Source organism: Hypanus sabinus, chromosome 9 (assembly GCF_030144855.1).
Source record: "Hypanus sabinus isolate sHypSab1 chromosome 9, sHypSab1.hap1, whole genome shotgun sequence".
Classification (NCBI taxonomy): domain Eukaryota; kingdom Metazoa; phylum Chordata; class Chondrichthyes; order Myliobatiformes; family Dasyatidae; genus Hypanus; species Hypanus sabinus.
Window position 1 is genome coordinate 17,571,131 of NC_082714.1, and position 6,000 is coordinate 17,577,130.

Sequence of the window (6,000 nt, forward strand, 5' to 3'; positions counted from 1 at the left end):
CTCTCAGGCCAAATCATCGTTCCTCAAGATGACTATAATAACCCAGCTGGACACCATTTGGAGTTTCATGAATGGTTAATATTGGTTCCTTGTTGATATAGAGTCATGATCATAGAGTAGTACAGTGCAGAATTAGGTTCTTTGCCTTATCAACACACTCAAAATGCTGGAGGAACTCAGCTGACCAGGCCACATCCATGGAAAAAGAGTAAACAGTTGACATTTTAGGCTGCGGCCCTTCATCAGGACTGGAGAAAAATGATGATAAGTCAGAGAAAGAAGAAAGGGGGAGGGGAGGAAGAAATACAAGGTAGTAGGTGACAGGCGAAACCAGGAGAGGGGGAAAGGTGAAGTAAAGAGCTAGGAAATTGACTGGTGAAAGAGATAAAGGGCTGGAGAAGGGGGAATCTGATAGAAGAGGACAGAAGACAATGGAAGAAAGGGAAGGGGGAACAGAACCAGTGGGAGGTAATGGATTGGTAAGGAGATAAGATAGGAGAGGGAAATGGGAATGGGGAATGGTGAAGGGGAGGGGAGGCCATTACCAGAAGTTCAAAAAATCAATGTTCATACCATCGGGTTGGAGGCTACTCAGATGGAATATAAGGTGTTGGTCCTCTAACCTAAGTGTGGCCTCATTATGACAGTATAGAAGATCATGGACTGAGATTTCGGAATGAGAATGGGAAGTAGAATTAAAAAGGTGGCACTGGGAGATCCAGCTTTTTCGGGCAAATGGAGCCTCAGTGCTTGACAACACGTCTCTCAAACTGTGTCGGTTCTCATCAATATACAGGAGGCCACACCAGGAGCACTGGATACAGTAGATAACACCAACAGACTCACAGGTGAAATGTCGCCTCACCTGGAAGGACTGTTTGTGGCCCTGAAAGGTAGAGAGGGAGGAGGCGTTGAGGCAGGTGTAGCACTTGTTCCATTTGCAAGGATAAGTGCCAGGAGGGAGATCAGTGGGGAGGGATGAATGGACAAGGGACTGATCCCTGCAGAAAGCAGAAAGTTGGGGGTGGGGGGATGATGTGCTTGGTGGTGGGCACCTGCTGGAGATGGCAGAAGTTACAGAGAATTATGTGCTGGGCACAGAAACTGGTGGGGTGGTAGGTGAGGACAAGCAGAACCTATCCCTGGTAGGGTGGCAGGAGGATGGGGTGAGGGCAGATGCATGTGAAATGGAAGAGATGTGGTTGAGGGCAGCGTTGATGGTGGAGGAAGGAGAAGAAGGAGGACATCCCTTTATTTCAGGAATGAAAAGTCTCATCCTGAGAGTAGATGTGGTGGAAACAAAGGAATTGAGAGAAGGGGGTGGCATTTTTGCGATTAACAGCCCCTCTTCCCTTGGGCCCATATATTGTGCCAACTTTTTAACCTACTCTTCAGATCAATCTAGCCCTCCTTCTGACAGAGCCCTCCACTTTTCTATCATCCATGTGCCTATCTAAGAGTTTCTTAAATGCTCCTAATGTAACTGCCTCTACCACGACCCACGACGGGGTATTACACATGCTCACCATTCTCTGGCATCCCCCTTATACTTTCCTCCAATCAGCTTAAATTTATACCCTCTGGTATTAGTCATTTCCACCCTGGGAAAAAGTCTCTGGTTGTCCATTTGATCTATATCTCTCATCATCTAGTACACTTCTAGTAAGACATCTCTCATTCTCCTTTTGTCATCCAAATATCTTTTGACATCCAGGGCTTCCTCATCTTGCCATTTTTTTTTTGCCTACAGTTATAATCCAAAGGTCCCTTGTGCTTTTTGAGCAAACTATGCAATTCATTCTGCTGCTTTCAAAAGCTTATTTCCCTTTGAAAGCCAAAAGATGCTCCTGAATAATGTACAGTATTGTTGGTCAACAATAGGGACTGTGCGCCATCCATTCCGCAAGTGCTGACAGGTGGAAATTGCTCTGCACATGTCTCAGAAGTCTTCAGAGCAGAGAAGATCAAATTTATCTTTTGTTTGATCTAATCCAACATTGCTCACACTTTTGGTGAGCATTGCAAAGGACCATGACCCAAAGCAGCAGTCTCTGATGAGCCACAGTGCTATCAAAATGGCAAAATCAGATCAAAGGCCAAATTCATGAATTTTGACTCCAGTATGTTGTTCCTTGCCCTAAACTTGAAATTAAACATTGCAAATACTTTGCGGAGCCCAAAAATGGCGAAGTCAACAGGACGTAAGTACATATTAAGGAGTCAGTGTATATGAACTACAGTCCTTGGAAAGCAATTCTTTTTATATCTTTACAGCCCCAATTGAGTTGCGACTTCAAGGGTGGAAACCATTGGATAAATCCCAGCCAATCTACACAACTAATCAGCTAGTGGTGTAGTGGCATTAGCACCGGACTTCAAGGCAAATGGTCCAAGGTTCGAATCCGGCCAGTTCCTTAGACACTTCCCATCTGTGCTGGGTTGAGCATTGAGCCAGCCACTCAGCCTCATAAAGTGCAGACACAATTCTAGAGAAGTAGCAAGGTTGCTGACGGATGCACCACAAAGCATGGGGATGAATACAAATCTGTACAATTATTTGTCCAGCCTCTGGGCTGACCTCATTGCTCATAATTGTGGTATTGATAGTACCAAATGACTGGCAAAAATCTTTGGTCTCTAAGAGACCAATAAATTTTCTACTTCCACAAGCACAGTATCTTGCGGGCAGCCCAGAGGCATAGAGATTAGCACAATTGGGAAGATTGAGGTTCAATTCCTGCCACTGTCTATAACGAGTCCGCACATTCTCCTCTTGACTGTGTGAGTTTACTCCAGTTGCTCCCGTTTCCTCCCACATTCCAAAGATGTTAGGATGTAGATTGAGTTGTAGGCATGCTATGTTGGGGCCAGAAATGTGACACAAACAACGCACTTCAGTATCTGTTTTGATGTTTCGATGTACTGGTGACAAATAAAAATAATCTTTATCTTTATCACATTTTGCTATTTTAGAACATTGGACATTAGCCTTGGATCCTTTTCAGAAGTATACTTTGCACAATAACAAGAGCCTGCTTGTAAAATCAGGAAGATTCATCATCTACTTAAAAATTTCATAAACTTTCATTCAGTTAACTTGTGTCTACATCAGACAAAGAGTCTATTAAGAAGGCTCTGCAGCAGTGCAATATACTTCCAACTCCAGAAGTATCATATTTTAGGAAACTGTAAATGAATATTTGGCTTGGAGTTAGTGTTGCAATTCTTGGGAAGTACAGACGATCTTGAACCTATAGTTCCCAAAGCTCTATTCCAATGGAATTTTCCTGTTTATAGATCATTTAATCAAGAACTCCAGTCTTGTTTTATGACACTATTAGGATGACTAAAAGTTAATTATTTTTGGTTCATTTAAATCTGTTAAATGTTAAAATCATTGATAAAACATTGGCAAGAAATAGTGTTTCTCTTAGGCAATGATCTGCTATAAAAACTAGCCTGATTTGCAGTAAAGTAGAAAGCACAGCCAAAATGGAAATAGTTAGAAGCTTGAAAAGGAGGAATTAATTAGACAGCATGGAAAGAACAGGGCAGAAGAACCAACTGAATACCACAGCTAATATCACCAAAACAGAATGGCCCTGCTTCAGTGATGTTTTACTGATTGTTGAGATTCTTACGTTCTTTGGACCCTTTCTCTTCAAATTTCTTCCCATGTAAACTGGGCATAGTCTTTAACCAGGAAGATAAGAAACCAAAGCCCAACCTACCTGGTGTCCTGATGAAGGGTCTTAGCCTAAAACATCGACCGTTTTCGCTTTTCCGTAGATGCTGTCCGGCCTGCTGAGTTCCTCCAGCCTTTTATGTGTGTTGCCTCCCTTTTGATGGTAACTGACAGTGCCTCCTCCCAGAACTGCTTTGAGAACAGGTTATGCCATTTCTCCAGAATGACATTGTCAAAGCTGTCAATCCAATTGAAAGATCCTGACATCCACAAATATTCTAAACCCGATAAAGCATGAATAATATTGAAAAGTTTTGAATTCTTTAACAAGTTACAAATATAAGCACCTGGAAACAATTCAAAACTACTGATCACAATTGAATCAAGGAAGTTAAATTACCACACTAGAACTTCCAGGCTATTTGTGTAGCCACACAGAATAATCAGCTTTTAAGTGAATCACGCAGATCATACTCTTGTTGTTGCCCTAGAGCTTGTTTTTGGGAGCTTCTGGTGTGCAAAATAACTAGACTGCTCTCTGTATTACATCAGAGATCCCCTTGTCTTGGAAGGGATTTCACGAGTCACAACCACGGACTGTGTTACAGAGTCTGGGTGCCCTCGCAAACAGCCAGCAAGGGGTCAGCAATGAGGCTCGTGAGAATGCACATTTCAGCCAATTAGGGTTTCTTGGAGGTTGTATTTAACTCCCTTCCTTTCGTTTCAGTCTTGTCAAGTCTTGACCAAAGCGCAGCGATGGCAGCACTCCCTGCTTGCCTTAGTCCATGTTCTGGGAAAGAAGACAACTTAGATTGACGCTGTAAATAAATACGATTAATTTGGTATCAAGTTACTGCTTCCTCACTGCAGTGACAGCGTTAAGTTTTAGTTTGTGAGTTTTAGTTAGCGAGCTTATTGGGCCAGCATTTATTATTTTCCTTTTTTCTACAGTTCTTATTAAAACTCATTCCACTTCTATGTCTCTCCCTCTGCACTTGTGCCATCACTGAACACCATGCCAAAAATACCCGTCAATCAAAGTGGACCCAGCGGAGAGAGAGTTGACCTCAGCCCTGAACTTCGTTGGTCAAGTAGGAGAGAAGTTAAAGTCAGTGGAGACCAGGTTGACAGAAGTGGCTTACATAGTGTGGCAGCTACTCTCAGAGCGGCAAGCCCAGCCCAAACCAAAGTTGGGTGATGAGATGGAGGAGAAGTTAAAGTCAGTTGAGTTGGGTTGGCAGAAATGGCTCTCGGAGGGCAGCAACTACTCTCAGAGAGGCAAGCCCAGTCCAAGCAAAAAGAAAAGGTGTCAGCATTCACAACTTTGGTTTAGCATCTCACCACAGACAGTCAGAATCAGGTTACAGCCATGACTGCTCTCACTGACAATGTTCAGCAGCTCACATCAGGCAGCCAGAATCAGATGGTAGCTATTACATCTCTCACTGCTGCTATTCAGCAGCCTCCCGCCAGGACAGTCCCACTCCTGGCATCAGCTCCTCCCAGGTCAGCCTCTTCAGCAATCTCATCAGCCTCAGCCACCAATTCCCTTGGGAGCTCCCAGACTTTAACCGAGCATTCCTCCAGTAACCCCAATGGCTGCAGCAATTTTATTACCCATTGTGAGCTGACTTTCCAAACCCAGCCAGACTGATGTGGTGATGTTGCACGTAAACTGGCTTACATGGTGACAGACCCCCCCCCCCCCCCCCCCACTCAGCCTGTTCAATGTTCTACGGGAACAAGGTCCTTCTGCAGCCTAATCTTTTCAGAAGTTCGTAGTCAAGTTCAACAGAGTGTTTGATCTTCCAGTATGTGGTCAGGAGGCTGCCCACCAACTCCTGGACCTGCGCCAATTGAAGGGAACAATGAGGGACTACGCAGTAAAATTCCACACTCTTGTAGTTGGGATGGGATGGAACAGGAGATCCCACATCAACTGCTTTCCAGTGTGGGCCAAGCACAGGGGTCCGGAATGAGATCGCGGTGCATGATGAACTGGTCAGCTTGGGTGACTTGATAATTCTGGCCATTCGAATAGACAACTGGGCAACTGTGTGGCACAGGGAGAAAGAAAGTGCTCTGAATCTCATTAGTCAATAGGTGCAGGAGTAGGCCATTTGGCCATTTAGCCAGCACCGCCATTCACCGTGATCATGGCTGATCATCCACAATCAGTACCCCGGTCCTGCCTTCTCCCCATATCCCTTGACTCCGCTATCTTTAAGAGCTCTATCTAACTCTTTCTTGAAAGCATCCAGAGAATTGGCCTCCACTGCCTTCTGAGGCAGAGCGTTCCATAGATCCATAAGATC